This window comes from Schistocerca gregaria, chromosome 5 (assembly GCF_023897955.1).
Source record: "Schistocerca gregaria isolate iqSchGreg1 chromosome 5, iqSchGreg1.2, whole genome shotgun sequence".
NCBI lineage: Eukaryota > Metazoa > Arthropoda > Insecta > Orthoptera > Acrididae > Schistocerca > Schistocerca gregaria.
Genome location: NC_064924.1, coordinates 73,829,104 through 73,847,005, shown reverse-complemented (window position 1 = coordinate 73,847,005; position 17,902 = coordinate 73,829,104). Strand labels below are relative to the sequence as shown.

Here is a 17,902-nt window from a genome sequence, read left to right as displayed (position 1 = left end):
ACAGTATAAGGACGCCAACGGCCATACCATGTTGAATACACCGGTTCTCGTCCGATCACCGAAGTTAAGCAACATCGGGCCCAGTTAGTACTTGGATGGGTGACCGCCTGGGAACACCGGGTGCTGTTGGCTCTCTCTCTTGTTTTAAATTTCATGTCACTACACCTGGCAGCCCTCTTTTCATACTAACTCTCGGGAGTGACCAAGATGCTCCCACAAGCATTTTAAACTACTGTATTAAACGTAAGATGCGAAATTACAGTAATGAACTCAGTTTGAGCAAGAATGCGCCAAGGAAGGGTGGTAGGAACTCCTTGAAGGTAACGAAACACTGCGAATCGACAGATGTGCACTTGAAATGCGTCAGAGCCTACTGTTTTGTAGGAGCGCAAAATTCCAAAAACTAAATAATTAAATAAAAAACTAAAAAAACAGAAAATCAACTGTTCTGGTACGATCACCGACGATAAGCAACAACGTTAGTATTCGGATCGGTGACCGCCAGGGAACTCTGGAAAATAGGGCTGGCAGGGGTAGCCAAAAAATGAAGACAGACAAAGTGTCTCTAGAAATAACAAGAGTATGACACGACAGGACTGTTCTGAATTACGTCAGGGCTTATAGTTTTGTAGCAGTGCACAATTGCATATTTGTAAACAAAAATTTATCTTTCGCCGCTAGAAGAGATGGATGCTTTGTCGAACCGCCTGTGTCTTGTGTCCGTGTTTTCGCACCTTTCCATGGCACGGCACAGAGCTGCTCTAGTAGCTCCGAACGGCCGCACACGGCGCCTCGCACACGCCGGTCAGTCCGGCGCCAGTCTCGCAGTTGTTTCTCGTGCTTGTGCTGTCATATGGACCACGACCCGAGCAGCAGCGAGCGGCAGTCGAGCAAAGTCGGGACAAGTCGGGACGGAAGGGGACAGCCGAGAATGCACCATGCGAATTACGCAAATATCTGGAAGCGCGACGCGTGTCAGGCAGGTGAGAACGCTTCCCTCGGTCCAGCAGGACACTGCCACACCCCGCGCAGTCCACCCGCCGGCCGGCCGCGCGGAAGACCTGCGCTGGATAACAATAACATGGTGTGTCTCCCGCGAGTGTCGAGGTGGAAGGACGTGCTTTGCGTCAAATGTGCCACCGAAAATGGCGAGTGCGTGTGTTGGGAGGAGAGGCGAAGCATTCTTCTGCCGTGCGGCTACAGTATAAGGACGCCAACGGCCATACCATGTTGAATACACCGGTTCTCGTCCGATCACCGAAGTTAAGCAACATCGGGCCCGGTTAGTACTTGGATGGGTGACCGCCTGGGAACACCGGGTGCTGTTGGCTCTCTCTCTTGTTTTAAATTTCATGTCACTACACCTGGCAGTCCTCTTTTCATACTAACTCTCGGGAGCGACCAAGATGCTCCCACAAGCATTTTAAACTACTGTATTAAATGTAAGATGCGAAATTACAGTAATGAACTCAGTTTGAGCAAGAATGCGCCAAGGAAGGGTGGTAGGAACTCCTTGAAAGTAACGAAACACTGCGAATCGACAGATGCGCACTTGAAATGCGTCAGAGCCTACTGTTTTGTAGGAGCGCAAAATTCCAAAAACTAAATAATTAAATAAAAAACTAAAAAAACAGAAAATCAACTGTTCTGGTACGATCACCGACGATAAGCAACAACGTTAGTATTCGGATCGGTGACCGCCAGGGAACTCTGGAAAATAGGGCTGGCAGGGGTAGCCAAAAAATGAAGACAGACAAAGTGTCTCTAGAAATAACAAGAGTATGACACGACAGGACTGTTCTGAATTACGTCAGGGCTTATAGTTTTGTAGCAGTGCACAATTGCATATTTGTAAACAAAAATTTATCTTTCGCCGCTAGAAGAGATGGATGCTTTGTCGAACAGCCTGTGTCTTGTGTCCGTGTTTTCGCACCTTTCCATGGCACGGCACAGAGCTGCTCTAGTAGCTCCGAACGGCCGCACACGGCGCCTCGCACACGCCAGTCAGTCCGGCGCCAGTCTCGCAGTTGTTTCTCGTGCTTGTGCTGTCATATGGACCACGACCCGAGCGGCAGCGAGCGGCAGTCGGGACAAGTCGGGACGGAAGGGGACAGCCGAGAATGCACCATGCGAATTACGCAAATATCTGGAAGCGCGACGCGTGTCAGGCAGGTGAGAACGCTTCCCTCGGTCCAGCAGGACACTGCCACACCCCGCGCAGTCCACCCGCCGGCCGGCCGCGCGCAAGACCTGCGCTGGATAACAATAACATGGTGCGTCTCCCGCGAGTGTCGAGGTGGAAGGACGTGCTTTGCGTCAAATGTGCCACCGAAAATGGCGAGTGCGTGTGTTGGGAGGAGAGGCGAAGCATTCTTCTGCCGTGCGGTTACATTTAAGGACGCCAACGGTCATACCATGTTGAATACACCGGTTCTCGTCCGATCACCGAAGTTAAGCAACATCGGGCCGGGTTAGTACTTGGATGGGTGACCGCCTGGGAACACCGGGTGCTGTTGGCTCTCTCTCTTGTTTTAAATTTCATGTCACTACACCTGGCAGCCCTCTTTTCATACTAACTCTCAGGAGCGACCAAGATGCTCCCACAAGCATTTTAAACTACTGTATTAAACGTAAGATGCGAAATTACAGTAATGAACTCAGTTTGAGCAAGAATGCGCCAAGGAAGGGTGGTAGGAACTCCTTGAAAGTAACGAAACACTGCGAATCGACAGATGCGCACTTGAAATGCGTCAGAGCCTACTGTTTTGTAGGAGCGCAAAATTCCAAAAACTAAATAATTAAATAAAAAACTAAAAAAACAGAAAATCAACTGTTCTGGTACGATCACCGACGATAAGCAACAACGTTAGTATTCGGATCGGTGACCGCCAGGGAACTCTGGAAAATAGGGCTGGCAGGGGTAGCCAAAAAATGAAGACAGACAAAGTGTCTCTAGAAATAACAAGAGTATGACACGACAGGACTGTTCTGAATTACGTCAGGGCTTATAGTTTTGTAGCAGTGCACAATTGCATATTTGTAAACAAAAATTTATCTTTCGCCGCTAGAAGAGATGGATGCTTTGTCGAACCGCCTGTGTCTTGTGTCCGTGTTTTCGCACCTTTCCATGGCACGGCACAGAGCTGCTCTAGTAGCTCCGAACGGCCGCACACGGCGCCTCGCACACGCCGGTCAGTCCGGCGCCAGTCTCGCAGTTGTTTCTCGTGCTTGTGCTGTCATATGGACCACGACCCGAGCAGCAGCGAGCGGCAGTCGAGCAAAGTCGGGACAAGTCGGGACGGAAGGGGACAGCCGAGAATGCACCATGCGAATTACGCAAATATCTGGAAGCGCGACGCGTGTCAGGCAGGTGAGAACGCTTCCCTCGGTCCAGCAGGACACTGCCACACCCCGCGCAGTCCACCCGCCGGCCGGCCGCGCGCAAGACCTGCGCTGGATAACAATAACATGGTGCGTCTCCCGCGAGTGTCGAGGTGGAAGGACGTGCTTTGCGTCAAATGTGCCACCGAAAATGGCGAGTGCGTGTGTTGGGAGGAGAGGCGAAGCATTCTTCTGCCGTGCGGCTACAGTATAAGGACGCCAACGGCCATACCATGTTGAATACACCGGTTCTCGTCCGATCACCGAAGTTAAGCAACATCGGGCCCGGTTAGTACTTGGATGGGTGACCGCCTGGGAACACCGGGTGCTGTTGGCTCTCTCTCTTGTTTTAAATTTCATGTCACTACACCTGGCAGTCCTCTTTTCATACTAACTCTCGGGAGCGACCAAGATGCTCCCACAAGCATTTTAAACTACTGTATTAAACGTAAGATGCGAAATTACAGTAATGAACTCAGTTTGAGCAAGAATGCGCCAAGGAAGGGTGGTAGGAACTCCTTGAAAGTAACGAAACACTGCGAATCGACAGATGCGCACTTGAAATGCGTCAGAGCCTACTGTTTTGTAGGAGCGCAAAATTCCAAAAACTAAATAATTAAATAAAAAACTAAAAAAACAGAAAATCAACTGTTCTGGTACGATCACCGACGATAAGCAACAACGTTAGTATTCGGATCGGTGACCGCCAGGGAACTCTGGAAAATAGGGCTGGCAGGGGTAGCCAAAAAATGAAGACAGACAAAGTGTCTCTAGAAATAACAAGAGTATGACACGACAGGACTGTTCTGAATTACGTCAGGGCTTATAGTTTTGTAGCAGTGCACAATTGCATATTTGTAAACAAAAATTTATCTTTCGCCGCTAGAAGAGATGGATGCTTTGTCGAACCGCCTGTGTCTTGTGTCCGTGTTTTCGCACCTTTCCATGGCACGGCACAGAGCTGCTCTAGTAGCTCCGAACGGCCGCACACGGCGCCTCGCACACGCCGGTCAGTCCGGCGCCAGTCTCGCAGTTGTTTCTCGTGCTTGTGCTGTCATATGGACCACGACCCGAGCGGCAGCGAGCGGCAGTCGAGCAAAGTCGGGCCAAGTCGGGACGGAAGGGGACAGCCGAGAATGCACCGTGCGAATTACGCAAATATCTGGAAGCGCGACGCGTGTCAGGCAGGTGAGAACGCTTCCCTCGGTCCAGCAGGACACTGCCACACCCAGCGCAGTCCACCCGCCGCCCGGCCGCGCGCAAGACCTGCGCTGGATAACAATAACAAGGTGCGTCTCCCGCGAGTGTCGAGGTGGAAGGACGTGCTTTGCGTCAAATGTGCCACCGAAAATGGCGATTGCGTGTATTGGGAGGAGAGGCGAAGCATTCTTCTGCCGTGCGGCTACAGTACAAGGACGCCAACGGCCATACCATGTTGAATACACCGGTTCTCGTCCGATCACCGAAGTTAAGCATCATCGGGCCCGGTTAGTACTTGGATGGGTGACCGCCTGGGAACACCGGGTGCTGTTGGCTCTCTCTCTTCTTTTAAATTTCATGTCACTACACCTGGCAGCCCTCTTTTCATACTAACTCTCAGGTGCGACAAAGATGCACCCACACGCATTTTAAAATACTGTATTAAACGTAAGATGCGAAATTACAGTAATGAACTCAGTTTGAGCAAGAATGCGCCAAGGAAGGGTGGTAGGAACTCCTTGAAAGTAACGAAACACTGCGAATCGACAGATGCGCACTTGAAATGCGTCAGAGCCTACTGTTTTGTAGGAGCGCTAACTTCCAAAACCTAAATAATTAAATAAAAAACTAAAAAAACAGAAAATCAACTGTTCTGGTACGATCACGGACGATAAGCAACAACGCTAGTATTCGGATCGGTGACCGCCTGGGAAATCTGGAAAAGAGGGCTGGCAGGGTAGCCAAAAAATGAAGACAGACAAAGTGTACTAGAAATAACAAGAGTATGACACGACAGGACTGTTCTGAATTACGTCAGGGCTTATAGTTTTGTAGCAGTGCACAATTGCATATTTGTAAACAAAAATTTATCTTTCGCCGCTAGAAGAGATGGATGCTTTGTCGAACCGCCTGTGTCTTGTGTCCGTGTTTTCGCACCTTTCCATGGCACGGCATAGAGCTGCTCTAGTAGCTCCGAACGGCCGCACACGGCGCCTCGCACACGCCGGTCAGTCCGGCGCCAGTCTCGCAGTTGTTTCTCGTGCTTGTGCTGTCATATGGACCACGACCCGAGCGGCAGCGAGCGGCAGTCGAGCAAAGTCGGGCCAAGTCGGGACGGAAGGGGACAGCCGAGAATGCACCGTGCGAATTACGCAAATATCTGGAAGCGCGACGCGTGTCAGGCAGGTGAGAACGCTTCCCTCGGTCCAGCAGGACACTGCCACACCCAGCGCAGTCCACCCGCCGCCCGGCCGCGCGCAAGACCTGCGCTGGATAACAATAACAAGGTGCGTCTCCCGCGAGTGTCGAGGTGGAAGGACGTGCTTTGCGTCAAATGTGCCACCGAAAATGGCGATTGCGTGTGTTGGGAGGAGAGGCGAAGCATTCTTCTGCCGTGCGGCTACAGTACAAGGACGCCAACGGCCATACCATGTTGAATACACCGGTTCTCGTCCGATCACCGAAGTTAAGCATCATCGGGCCCGGTTAGTAATTGGATGGGTGACCGCCTGGGAACACCGGGTGCTGTTGGCTCTCACTCTTTTAAATTTCATGTCACTACACCTGGCAGCCCTCTTTTCATACTAACTCTCAGGTGCGACAAAGATGCACCCACACGCATTTTAAAATACTGTATTAAACGTAAGATGCGAAATTACAGTAATGAACTCAGTTTGAGCAAGAATGCGCCAAGGAAGGGTGGTAGGAACTCCTTGAAAGTAACGAAACACTGCGAATCGACAGATGCGCACTTGAAATGCGTCAGAGCCTACTGTTTTGTAGGAGCGCTAACTTCCAAAACCTAAATAATTAAATAAAAAACTAAAAAAACAGAAAATCAACTGTTCTGGTACGATCACGGACGATAAGCAACAACGCTAGTATTCGGATCGGTGACCGCCTGGGAAATCTGGAAAAGAGGGCTGGCAGGGTAGCCAAAAAATGAAGACAGACAAAGTGTACTAGAAATAACAAGAGTATGACACGACAGGACTGTTCTGAATTACGTCAGGGCTTATAGTTTTGTAGCAGTGCACAATTGCATATTTGTAAACAAAAATTTATCTTTCGCCGCTAGAAGAGATGGATGCTTTGTCGAACCGCCTGTGTCTTGTGTCCGTGTTTTCGCACCTTTCCATGGCACGGCATAGAGCTGCTCTAGTAGCTCCGAACGGCCGCACACGGCGCCTCGCACACGCCGGTCAGTCCGGCGCCAGTCTCGCAGTTGTTTCTCGTGCTTGTGCTGTCATATGGACCACGACCCGAGCGGCAGCGAGCGGCAGTCGAGCAAAGTCGGGCCAAGTCGGGACGGAAGGGGACAGCCGAGAATGCACCGTGCGAATTACGCAAATATCTGGAAGCGCGACGCGTGTCAGGCAGGTGAGAACGCTTCCCTCGGTCCAGCAGGACACTGCCACACCCAGCGCAGTCCACCCGCCGCCCGGCCGCGCGCAAGACCTGCGCTGGATAACAATAACAAGGTGCGTCTCCCGCGAGTGTCGAGGTGGAAGGACGTGCTTTGCGTCAAATGTGCCACCGAAAATGGCGAGTGCGTGTGTTGGGAGGAGAGGCGAAGCATTCTTCTGCCGTGCGGTTACATTTAAGGACGCCAACGGTCATACCATGTTGAATACACCGGTTCTCGTCCGATCACCGAAGTTAAGCAACATCGGGCCGGGTTAGTACTTGGATGGGTGACCGCCTGGGAACACTGGGTGCTGTTGGCTCTCTCTCTTGTTTTAAATTTCATGTCACTACACCTGGCAGCCCTCTTTTCATACTAACTCTCAGGAGCGACCAAGATGCTCCGACAAGCATTTTAAACTACTGTATTAAACGTAAGATGCGAAATTACAGTAATGAACTCAGTTTGAGCAAGAATGCGCCAAGGAAGGGTGGTAGGAACTCCTTGAAAGTAACGAAACACTGCGAATCGACAAATGCGCACTTGAAATGCGTCAGAGCATACTGTTTTGTAGGAGCGCAAAATTCCAAAAACTAAATAATTAAATAAAAAACTAAAAAAACAGAAAATCAACTGTTCTGGTACGATCACCGACGATAAGCAACAACGTTAGTATTCGGATCGGTGACCGCCAGGGAACTCTGGAAAATAGGGCTGGCAGGGGTAGCCAAAAAATGAAGACAGACAAAGTGTCTCTAGAAATAACAAGAGTATGACACGACAGGACTGTTCTGAATTACGTCAGGGCTTATAGTTTTGTAGCAGTGCACAATTGCATATTTGTAAACAAAAATTTATCTTTCGCCGCTAGAAGAGATGGATGCTTTGTCGAACCGCCTGTGTCTTGTGTCCGTGTTTTCGCACCTTTCCATGGCACGGCACAGAGCTGCTCTAGTAGCTCCGAACGGCCGCACACGGCGCCTCGCACACGCCGGTCAGTCCGGCGCCAGTCTCGCAGTTGTTTCTCGTGCTTGTGCTGTCATATGGACCACGACCCGAGCGGCAGCGAGCGGCAGTCGAGCAAAGTCGGGCCAAGTCGGGACGGAAGGGGACAGCCGAGAATGCACCGTGCGAATTACGCAAATATCTGGAAGCGCGACGCGTGTCAGGCAGGTGAGAACGCTTCCCTCGGTCCAGCAGGACACTGCCACACCCAGCGCAGTCCACCCGCCGCCCGGCCGCGCGCAAGACCTGCGCTGGATAACAATAACAAGGTGCGTCTCCCGCGAGTGTCGAGGTGGAAGGACGTGCTTTGCGTCAAATGTGCCACCGAAAATGGCGATTGCGTGTATTGGGAGGAGAGGCGAAGCATTCTTCTGCCGTGCGGCTACAGTACAAGGACGCCAACGGCCATACCATGTTGAATACACCGGTTCTCGTCCGATCACCGAAGTTAAGCATCATCGGGCCCAGTTAGTACTTGGATGGGTGACCGCCTGGGAACACCGGGTGCTGTTGGCTCTCTCTATTCTTTTAAATTTCATGTCACTACACCTGGCAGCCCTCTTTTCATACTAACTCTCAGGTGCGACAAAGATGCACCCACACGCATTTTAAAATACTGTATTAAACGTAAGATGCGAAATTACAGTAATGAACTCAGTTTGAGCAAGAATGCGCCAAGGAAGGGTGGTAGGAACTCCTTGAAAGTAACGAAACACTGCGAATCGACAGATGCGCACTTGAAATGCGTCAGAGCCTACTGTTTTGTAGGAGCGCAAAATTCCAAAAACTAAATAATTAAATAAAAAACTAAAAAAACAGAAAATCAACTGTTCTGGTACGATCACCGACGATAAGCAACAACGTTAGTATTCGGATCGGTGACCGCCAGGGAACTCTGGAAAATAGGGCTGGCAGGGGTAGCCAAAAAATGAAGACAGACAAAGTGTCTCTAGAAATAACAAGAGTATGACACGACAGGACTGTTCTGAATTACGTCAGGGCTTATAGTTTTGTAGCAGTGCACAATTGCATATTTGTAAACAAAAATTTATCTTTCGCCGCTAGAAGAGATGGATGCTTTGTCGAACCGCCTGTGTCTTGTGTCCGTGTTTTCGCACCTTTCCATGGCACGGCACAGAGCTGCTCTAGTAGCTCCGAACGGCCGCACACGGCGCCTCGCACACGCCGGTCAGTCCGGCGCCAGTCTCGCAGTTGTTTCTCGTGCTTGTGCTGTCATATGGACCACGACCCGAGCGGCAGCGAGCGGCAGTCGAGCAAAGTCGGGCCAAGTCGGGACGGAAGGGGACAGCCGAGAATGCACCGTGCGAATTACGCAAATATCTGGAAGCGCGACGCGTGTCAGGCAGGTGAGAACGCTTCCCTCGGTCCAGCAGGACACTGCCACACCCAGCGCAGTCCACCCGCCGCCCGGCCGCGCGCAAGACCTGCGCTGGATAACAATAACAAGGTGCGTCTCCCGCGAGTGTCGAGGTGGAAGGACGTGCTTTGCGTCAAATGTGCCACCGAAAATGGCGATTGCGTGTATTGGGAGGAGAGGCGAAGCATTCTTCTGCCGTGCGGCTACAGTACAAGGACGCCAACGGCCATACCATGTTGAATACACCGGTTCTCGTCCGATCACCGAAGTTAAGCATCATCGGGCCCGGTTAGTACTTGGATGGGTGACCGCCTGGGAACACCGGGTGCTGTTGGCTCTCTCTCTTCTTTTAAATTTCATGTCACTACACCTGGCAGCCCTCTTTTCATACTAACTCTCAGGTGCGACAAAGATGCACCCACACGCATTTTAAAATATTGTATTAAACGTAAGATGCGAAATTACAGTAATGAACTCAGTTTGAGCAAGAATGCGCCAAGGAAGGGTGGTAGGAACTCCTTGAAAGTAACGAAACACTGCGAATCGACAGATGCGCACTTGAAATGCGTCAGAGCCTACTGTTTTGTAGGAGCGCTAACTTCCAAAACCTAAATAATTAAATAAAAAACTAAAAAAACAGAAAATCAACTGTTCTGGTACGATCACGGACGATAAGCAACAACGCTAGTATTCGGATCGGTGACCGCCTGGGAAATCTGGAAAAGAGGGCTGGCAGGGTAGCCAAAAAATGAAGACAGACAAAGTGTACTAGAAATAACAAGAGTATGACACGACAGGACTGTTCTGAATTACGTCAGGGCTTATAGTTTTGTAGCAGTGCACAATTGCATATTTGTAAACAAAAATTTATCTTTCGCCGCTAGAAGAGATGGATGCTTTGTCGAACCGCCTGTGTCTTGTGTCCGTGTTTTCGCACCTTTCCATGGCACGGCATAGAGCTGCTCTAGTAGCTCCGAACGGCCGCACACGGCGCCTCGCACACGCCGGTCAGTCCGGCGCCAGTCTCGCAGTTGTTTCTCGTGCTTGTGCTGTCATATGGACCACGACCCGAGCGGCAGCGAGCGGCAGTCGAGCAAAGTCGGGCCAAGTCGGGACGGAAGGGGACAGCCGAGAATGCACCGTGCGAATTACGCAAATATCTGGAAGCGCGACGCGTGTCAGGCAGGTGAGAACGCTTCCCTCGGTCCAGCAGGACACTGCCACACCCAGCGCAGTCCACCCGCCGCCCGGCCGCGCGCAAGAACTGGGCTGGATAACAATAACAAGGTGCGTCTCCCGCGAGTGTCGAGGTGGAAGGACGTGCTTTGCGTCAAATGTGCCACCGAAAATGGCGATTGCGTGTATTGGGAGGAGAGGCGAAGCATTCTTCTGCCGTGCGGCTACAGTACAAGGACGCCAACGGCCATACCATGTTGAATACACCGGTTCTCGTCCGATCACCGAAGTTAAGCATCATCGGGCCCGGTTAGTACTTGGATGGGTGACCGCCTGGGAACACCGGGTGCTGTTGGCTCTCTCTCTTCTTTTAAATTTCATGTCACTACACCTGGCAGCCCTCTTTTCATACTAACTCTCAGGTGCGACAAAGATGCACCCACACGCATTTTAAAATACTGTATTAAACGTAAGATGCGAAATTACAGTAATGAACTCAGTTTGAGCAAGAATGCGCCAAGGAAGGGTGGTAGGAACTCCTTGAAAGTAACGAAACACTGCGAATCGACAGATGCGCACTTGAAATGCGTCAGAGGCTACTGTTTTGTAGGAGCGCAAAATTCCAAAAACTAAATAATTAAATAAAAAACTAAAAAAACAGAAAATCAACTGTTCTGGTACGATCACCGACGATAAGCAACAACGTTAGTATTCGGATCGGTGACCGCCAGGGAACTCTGGAAAATAGGGCTGGCAGGGGTAGCCAAAAAATGAAGACAGACAAAGTGTCTCTAGAAATAACAAGAGTATGACACGACAGGACTGTTCTGAATTACGTCAGGGCTTATAGTTTTGTAGCAGTGCACAATTGCATATTTGTAAACAAAAATTTATCTTTCGCCGCTAGAAGAGATGGATGCTTTGTCGAACCGCCTGTGTCTTGTGTCCGTGTTTTCGCACCTTTCCATGGCACGGCACAGAGCTGCTCTAGTAGCTCCGAACGGCCGCACACGGCGCCTCGCACACGCCGGTCAGTCCGGCGCCAGTCTCGCAGTTGTTTCTCGTGCTTGTGCTGTCATATGGACCACGACCCGAGCGGCAGCGAGCGGCAGTCGAGCAAAGTCGGGCCAAGTCGGGACGGAAGGGGACAGCCGAGAATGCACCGTGCGAATTACGCAAATATCTGGAAGCGCGACGCGTGTCAGGCAGGTGAGAACGCTTCCCTCGGTCCAGCAGGACACTGCCACACCCAGCGCAGTCCACCCGCCGCCCGGCCGCGCGCAAGACCTGCGCTGGATAACAATAACAAGGTGCGTCTCCCGCGAGTGTCGAGGTGGAAGGACGTGCTTTGCGTCAAATGTGCCACCGAAAATGGCGATTGCGTGTATTGGGAGGAGAGGCGAAGCATTCTTCTGCCGTGCGGCTACAGTACAAGGACGCCAACGGCCATACCATGTTGAATACACCGGTTCTCGTCCGATCACCAAAGTTAAGCATCATCGGGCCCGGTTAGTACTTGGATGGGTGACCGCCTGGGAACACCGGGTGCTGTTGGCTCTCTCTCTTCTTTTAAATTTCATGTCACTACACCTGGCAGCCCTCTTTTCATACTAACTCTCAGGTGCGACAAAGATGCACCCACACGCATTTTAAAATACTGTATTAAACGTAAGATGCGAAATTACAGTAATGAACTCAGTTTGAGCAAGAATGCGCCAAGGAAGGGTGGTAGGAACTCCTTGAAAGTAACGAAACACTGCGAATCGACAGATGCGCACTTGAAATGCGTCAGAGGCTACTGTTTTGTAGGAGCGCAAAATTCCAAAAACTAAATAATTAAATAAAAAACTAAAAAAACAGAAAATCAACTGTTCTGGTACGATCACCGACGATAAGCAACAACGTTAGTATTCGGATCGGTGACCGCCAGGGAACTCTGGAAAATAGGGCTGGCAGGGGTAGCCAAAAAATGAAGACAGACAAAGTGTCTCTAGAAATAACAAGAGTATGACACGACAGGACTGTTCTGAATTACGTCAGGGCTTATAGTTTTGTAGCAGTGCACAATTGCATATTTGTAAACAAAAATTTATCTTTCGCCGCTAGAAGAGATGGATGCTTTGTCGAACCGCCTGTGTCTTGTGTCCGTGTTTTCGCACCTTTCCATGGCACGGCACAGAGCTGCTCTAGTAGCTCCGAACGGCCGCACACGGCGCCTCGCACACGCCGGTCAGTCCGGCGCCAGTCTCGCAGTTGTTTCTCGTGCTTGTGCTGTCATATGGACCACGACCCGAGCGGCAGCGAGCGGCAGTCGAGCAAAGTCGGGCCAAGTCGGGACGGAAGGGGACAGCCGAGAATGCACCGTGCGAATTACGCAAATATCTGGAAGCGCGACGCGTGTCAGGCAGGTGAGAACGCTTCCCTCGGTCCAGCAGGACACTGCCACACCCAGCGCAGTCCACCCGCCGCCCGGCCGCGCGCAAGACCTGCGCTGGATAACAATAACAAGGTGCGTCTCCCGCGAGTGTCGAGGTGGAAGGACGTGCTTTGCGTCAAATGTGCCACCGAAAATGGCGATTGCGTGTATTGGGAGGAGAGGCGAAGCATTCTTCTGCCGTGCGGCTACAGTACAAGGACGCCAACGGCCATACCATGTTGAATACACCGGTTCTCGTCCGATCACCGAAGTTAAGCATCATCGGGCCCGGTTAGTACTTGGATGGGTGACCGCCTGGGAACACCGGGTGCTGTTGGCTCTCTCTCTTCTTTTAAATTTCATGTCACTACACCTGGCAGCCCTCTTTTCATACTAACTCTCAGGTGCGACAAAGATGCACCCACACGCATTTTAAAATACTGTATTAAACGTAAGATGCGAAATTACAGTAATGAACTCAGTTTGAGCAAGAATGCGCCAAGGAAGGGTGGTAGGAACTCCTTGAAAGTAAGGAAACACTGCGAATCGACAGATGCGCACTTGAAATGCGTCAGAGCCTACTGTTTTGTAGGAGCGCAAAATTCCAAAAACTAAATAATTAAATAAAAAACTAAAAAAACAGAAAATCAACTGTTCTGGTACGATCACCGACGATAAGCAACAACGTTAGTATTCGGATCGGTGACCGCCAGGGAACTCTGGAAAATAGGGCTGGCAGGGGTAGCCAAAAAATGAAGACAGACAAAGTGTCTCTAGAAATAACAAGAGTATGACACGACAGGACTGTTCTGAATTACGTCAGGGCTTATAGTTTTGTAGCAGTGCACAATTGCATATTTGTAAACAAAAATTTATCTTTCGCCGCTAGAAGAGATGGATGCTTTGTCGAACCGCCTGTGTCTTGTGTCCGTGTTTTCGCACCTTTCCATGGCACGGCACAGAGCTGCTCTAGTAGCTCCGAACGGCCGCACACGGCGCCTCGCACACGCCGGTCAGTCCGGCGCCAGTCTCGCAGTTGTTTCTCGTGCTTGTGCTGTCATATGGACCACGACCCGAGCGGCAGCGAGCGGCAGTCGAGCAAAGTCGGGACAAGTCGGCACGGAAGGGGACAGCCGAGAATGCACCATGCGAATTACGCAAATATCTGGAAGCGCGACGCGTGTCAGGCAGGTGAGAACGCTTCCCTCGGTCCAGCAGGACACTGCCACACCCAGCGCAGTCCACCCGCCGCCCGGCCGCGCGAGACCTGCGCTGGATAACAATAACAAGGTGCGTCTCCCGCGAGTGTCGAGGTGGAAGGACGTGCTTTGCGTCAAATGTGCCACCGAAAATGGCGATTGCGTGTATTGGGAGGAGAGGCGAAGCATTCTTCTGCCGTGCGGCTACAGTACAAGGACGCCAACGGCCATACCATGTTGAATACACCGGTTCTCGTCCGATCACCGAAGTTAAGCATCATCGGGCCCGGTTAGTACTTGGATGGGTGACCGCCTGGGAACACCGGGTGCTGTTGGCTCTCTCTCTTCTTTTAAATTTCATGTCACTACACCTGGCAGCCCTCTTTTCATACTAACTCTCAGGTGCGACAAAGATGCACCCACACGCATTTTAAAATACTGTATTAAACGTAAGATGCGAAATTACAGTAATGAACTCAGTTTGAGCAAGAATGCGCCAAGGAAGGGTGGTAGGAACTCCTTGAAAGTAACGAAACACTGCGAATCGACAGATGCGCACTTGAAATGTGTCAGAGCCTACTGTTTTGTAGGAGCGCAAAATTCCAAAAACTAAATAATTAAATAAAAAACTAAAAAAACAGAAAATCAACTGTTCTGGTACGATCACCGACGATAAGCAACAACGTTAGTATTCGGATCGGTGACCGCCAGGGAACTCTGGAAAATAGGGCTGGCAGGGGTAGCCAAAAAATGAAGACAGACAAAGTGTCTCTAGAAATAACAAGAGTATGACACGACAGGACTGTTCTGAATTACGTCAGGGCTTATAGTTTTGTAGCAGTGCACAATTGCATATTTGTAAACAAAAATTTATCTTTCGCCGCTAGAAGAGATGGATGCTTTGTCGAACCGCCTGTGTCTTGTGTCCATGTTTTCGCACCTTTCCATGGCACGGCACAGAGCTGCTCTAGTAGCTCCGAACGGCCGCACACGGCGCCTCGCACACGCCGGTCAGTCCGGCGCCAGTCTCGCAGTTGTTTCTCGTGCTTGTGCTGTCATATGGACCACGACCCGAGCGGCAGTCGAGCAAAGTCGGGCCAAGTCGGGACGGAAGGGGACAGCCGAGAATGCACTGTGCGAATTACGCAAATATCTGGAAGCGCGACGCGTGTCAGGCAGGTGAGAACGCTTCCCTCGGTCCAGCAGGACACTGCCACACCCAGCGCAGTCCACCCGCCGCCCGGCCGCGCGCAAGACCTGCGCTGGATAACAATAACAAGGTGCGTCTCCCGCGAGTGTCGAGGTGGAAGGACGTGCTTTGCGTCAAATGTGCCACCGAAAATGGCGATTGCGTGTATTGGGAGGAGAGGCGAAGCATTCTTCTGCCGTGCGGCTACAGTACAAGGACGCCAACGGCCATACCATGTTGAATACACCGGTTCTCGTCCGATCACCGAAGTTAAGCATCATCGGGCCCGGTTAGTACTTGGATGGGTGACCGCCTGGGAACACCGGGTGCTGTTGGCTCTCTCTCTTCTTTTAAATTTCATGTCACTACACCTGGCAGCCCTCTTTTCATACTAACTCTCAGGTGCGACAAAGATGCACCCACACGCATTTTAAAATACTGTATTAAACGTAAGATGCGAAATTACAGTAATGAACTCAGTTTGAGCAAGAATGCGCCAAGGAAGGGTGGTAGGAACTCCTTGAAAGTAACGAAACACTGCGAATCGACAGATGCGCACTTGAAATGCGTCAGAGCCTACTGTTTTGTAGGAGCGCAAAATTCCAAAAACTAAATAATTAAATAAAAAACTAAAAAAACAGAAAATCAACTGTTCTGGTACGATCACCGACGATAAGCAACAACGTTAGTATTCGGATCGGTGACCGCCAGGGAACTCTGGAAAATAGGGCTGGCAGGGGTAGCCAAAAAATGAAGACAGACAAAGTGTCTCTAGAAATAACAAGAGTATGACACGACAGGACTGTTCTGAATTACGTCAGGGCTTATAGTTTTGTAGCAGTGCACAATTGCATATTTGTAAACAAAAATTTATCTTTCGCCGCTAGAAGAGATGGATGCTTTGTCGAACCGCCTGTGTCTTGTGTCCGTGTTTTCGCACCTTTCCATGGCACGGCACAGAGCTGCTCTAGTAGCTCCGAACGGCCGCACACGGCGCCTCGCACACGCCGGTCAGTCCGGCGCCAGTCTCGCAGTTGTTTCTCGTGCTTGTGCTGTCATATGGACCACGACCCGAGCGGCAGTCGAGCAAAGTCGGGCCAAGTCGGGACGGAAGGGGACAGCCGAGAATGCACCATGCGAATTACGCAAATATCTGGAAGCGCGACGCGAGTCAGGCAGGTGAGAGCGCTTCCCTCGGTCCAGCAGGACACTGCCACACCCAGCGCAGTCCACCCGCCGGCCGGCCGCGCGCAAGACCTGCGCTGGATAACAATAACATGGTGCGTCTCCCGCGAGTGTCGAGGTGGAAGGACGTGCTTTGCGTCAAATGTGCCACCGAAAATGGCGAGTGCGTGTGTTGGGAGGAGAGGCGAAGCATTCTTCTGCCGTGCGGCTACAGTACAAGGACGCCAACGGCCATACCATGTTGAATACACCGGTTCTCGTCCGATCACCGAAGTTAAGCATCATCGGGCCCGGTTAGTACTTGGATGGGTGACCGCCTGGGAACACCGGGTGCTGTTGGCTCTCTCTCTTCTTTTAAATTTCATGTCACTACACCTGGCAGCCCTCTTTTCATACTAACTCTCAGGTGCGACAAAGATGCACCCACACGCATTTTAAAATACTGTATTAAACGTAAGATGCGAAATTACAGTAATGAACTCAGTTTGAGCAAGAATGCGCCAAGGAAGGGTGGTAGGAACTCCTTGAAAGTAACGAAACACTGCGAATCGACAGATGCGCACTTGAAATGCGTCAGAGCCTACTGTTTTGTAGGAGCGCAAAATTCCAAAAACTAAATAATTAAATAAAAAACTAAAAAAACAGAAAATCAACTGTTCTGGTACGATCACCGACGATAAGCAACAACGTTAGTATTCGGATCGGTGACCGCCAGGGAACTCTGGAAAATAGGGCTGGCAGGGGTAGCCAAAAAATGAAGACAGACAAAGTGTCTCTAGAAATAACAAGAGTATGACACGACAGGACTGTTCTGAATTACGTCAGGGCTTATAGTTTTGTAGCAGTGCACAATTGCATATTTGTAAACAAAAATTTATCTTTCGCCGCTAGAAGAGATGGATGCTTTGTCGAACCGCCTGTGTCTTGTGTCCATGTTTTCGCACCTTTCCATGGCACGGCACAGAGCTGCTCTAGTAGCTCCGAACGGCCGCACACGGCGCCTCGCACACGCCGGTCAGTCCGGCGCCAGTCTCGCAGTTGTTTCTCGTGCTTGTGCTGTCATATGGACCACGACCCGAGCGGCAGTCGAGCAAAGTCGGGCCAAGTCGGGACGGAAGGGGACAGCCGAGAATGCACTGTGCGAATTACGCAAATATCTGGAAATGCGACGCGTGTCAGGCAGGTGAGAACGCTTCCCTCGGTCCAGCAGGACACTGCCACACCCAGCGCAGTCCACCCGCCGCCCGGCCGCGCGCAAGACCTGCGCTGGATAACAATAACAAGGTGCGTCTCCCGCGAGTGTCGAGGTGGAAGGACGTGCTTTGCGTCAAATGTGCCACCGAAAATGGCGATTGCGTGTATTGGGAGG

General features: G+C 51.0%; 15 non-coding genes across 15 annotated transcripts; all 15 read left to right on the top strand.

Moving 5' to 3' along the window:
- The first annotated feature begins 13 nt into the window (after positions 1 to 13).
- Positions 14 to 132, top strand: LOC126274070 (5S ribosomal RNA). Its single transcript, XR_007549900.1, has one exon. It is a non-coding gene; the product is annotated as a 5S ribosomal RNA (ribosomal RNA).
- Positions 133 to 1,212: 1,080 nt separating this feature from the next.
- Positions 1,213 to 1,331, top strand: LOC126274579 (5S ribosomal RNA). The gene has a single exon (XR_007550175.1). It is a non-coding gene; the product is annotated as a 5S ribosomal RNA (ribosomal RNA).
- Positions 1,332 to 2,400: 1,069 nt separating this feature from the next.
- LOC126273745 (5S ribosomal RNA) lies at positions 2,401 to 2,519 on the top strand. Its single transcript, XR_007549587.1, has one exon. It is a non-coding gene; the product is annotated as a 5S ribosomal RNA (ribosomal RNA).
- Positions 2,520 to 3,599: 1,080 nt separating this feature from the next.
- On the top strand, positions 3,600 to 3,718 carry LOC126274566 (5S ribosomal RNA). Its single transcript, XR_007550173.1, has one exon. It is a non-coding gene; the product is annotated as a 5S ribosomal RNA (ribosomal RNA).
- A 1,080-nt stretch (positions 3,719 to 4,798) lies between these two features.
- On the top strand, positions 4,799 to 4,917 carry LOC126274019 (5S ribosomal RNA). The gene has a single exon (XR_007549850.1). It is a non-coding gene; the product is annotated as a 5S ribosomal RNA (ribosomal RNA).
- A 1,078-nt stretch (positions 4,918 to 5,995) lies between these two features.
- On the top strand, positions 5,996 to 6,114 carry LOC126274236 (5S ribosomal RNA). The gene has a single exon (XR_007550062.1). It is a non-coding gene; the product is annotated as a 5S ribosomal RNA (ribosomal RNA).
- A 1,074-nt stretch (positions 6,115 to 7,188) lies between these two features.
- On the top strand, positions 7,189 to 7,307 carry LOC126274046 (5S ribosomal RNA). The gene has a single exon (XR_007549876.1). It is a non-coding gene; the product is annotated as a 5S ribosomal RNA (ribosomal RNA).
- A 1,080-nt stretch (positions 7,308 to 8,387) lies between these two features.
- LOC126274201 (5S ribosomal RNA) lies at positions 8,388 to 8,506 on the top strand. The gene has a single exon (XR_007550028.1). It is a non-coding gene; the product is annotated as a 5S ribosomal RNA (ribosomal RNA).
- A 1,080-nt stretch (positions 8,507 to 9,586) lies between these two features.
- LOC126274017 (5S ribosomal RNA) lies at positions 9,587 to 9,705 on the top strand. The gene has a single exon (XR_007549848.1). It is a non-coding gene; the product is annotated as a 5S ribosomal RNA (ribosomal RNA).
- A 1,078-nt stretch (positions 9,706 to 10,783) lies between these two features.
- On the top strand, positions 10,784 to 10,902 carry LOC126274016 (5S ribosomal RNA). The gene has a single exon (XR_007549847.1). It is a non-coding gene; the product is annotated as a 5S ribosomal RNA (ribosomal RNA).
- Positions 10,903 to 11,982: 1,080 nt separating this feature from the next.
- Positions 11,983 to 12,101, top strand: LOC126274148 (5S ribosomal RNA). The gene has a single exon (XR_007549975.1). It is a non-coding gene; the product is annotated as a 5S ribosomal RNA (ribosomal RNA).
- A 1,080-nt stretch (positions 12,102 to 13,181) lies between these two features.
- LOC126274015 (5S ribosomal RNA) lies at positions 13,182 to 13,300 on the top strand. Its single transcript, XR_007549846.1, has one exon. It is a non-coding gene; the product is annotated as a 5S ribosomal RNA (ribosomal RNA).
- A 1,078-nt stretch (positions 13,301 to 14,378) lies between these two features.
- On the top strand, positions 14,379 to 14,497 carry LOC126274014 (5S ribosomal RNA). Its single transcript, XR_007549845.1, has one exon. It is a non-coding gene; the product is annotated as a 5S ribosomal RNA (ribosomal RNA).
- A 1,070-nt stretch (positions 14,498 to 15,567) lies between these two features.
- LOC126274013 (5S ribosomal RNA) lies at positions 15,568 to 15,686 on the top strand. The gene has a single exon (XR_007549844.1). It is a non-coding gene; the product is annotated as a 5S ribosomal RNA (ribosomal RNA).
- Positions 15,687 to 16,756: 1,070 nt separating this feature from the next.
- On the top strand, positions 16,757 to 16,875 carry LOC126274012 (5S ribosomal RNA). Its single transcript, XR_007549843.1, has one exon. It is a non-coding gene; the product is annotated as a 5S ribosomal RNA (ribosomal RNA).
- Positions 16,876 to 17,902: the final 1,027 nt, after the last annotated feature.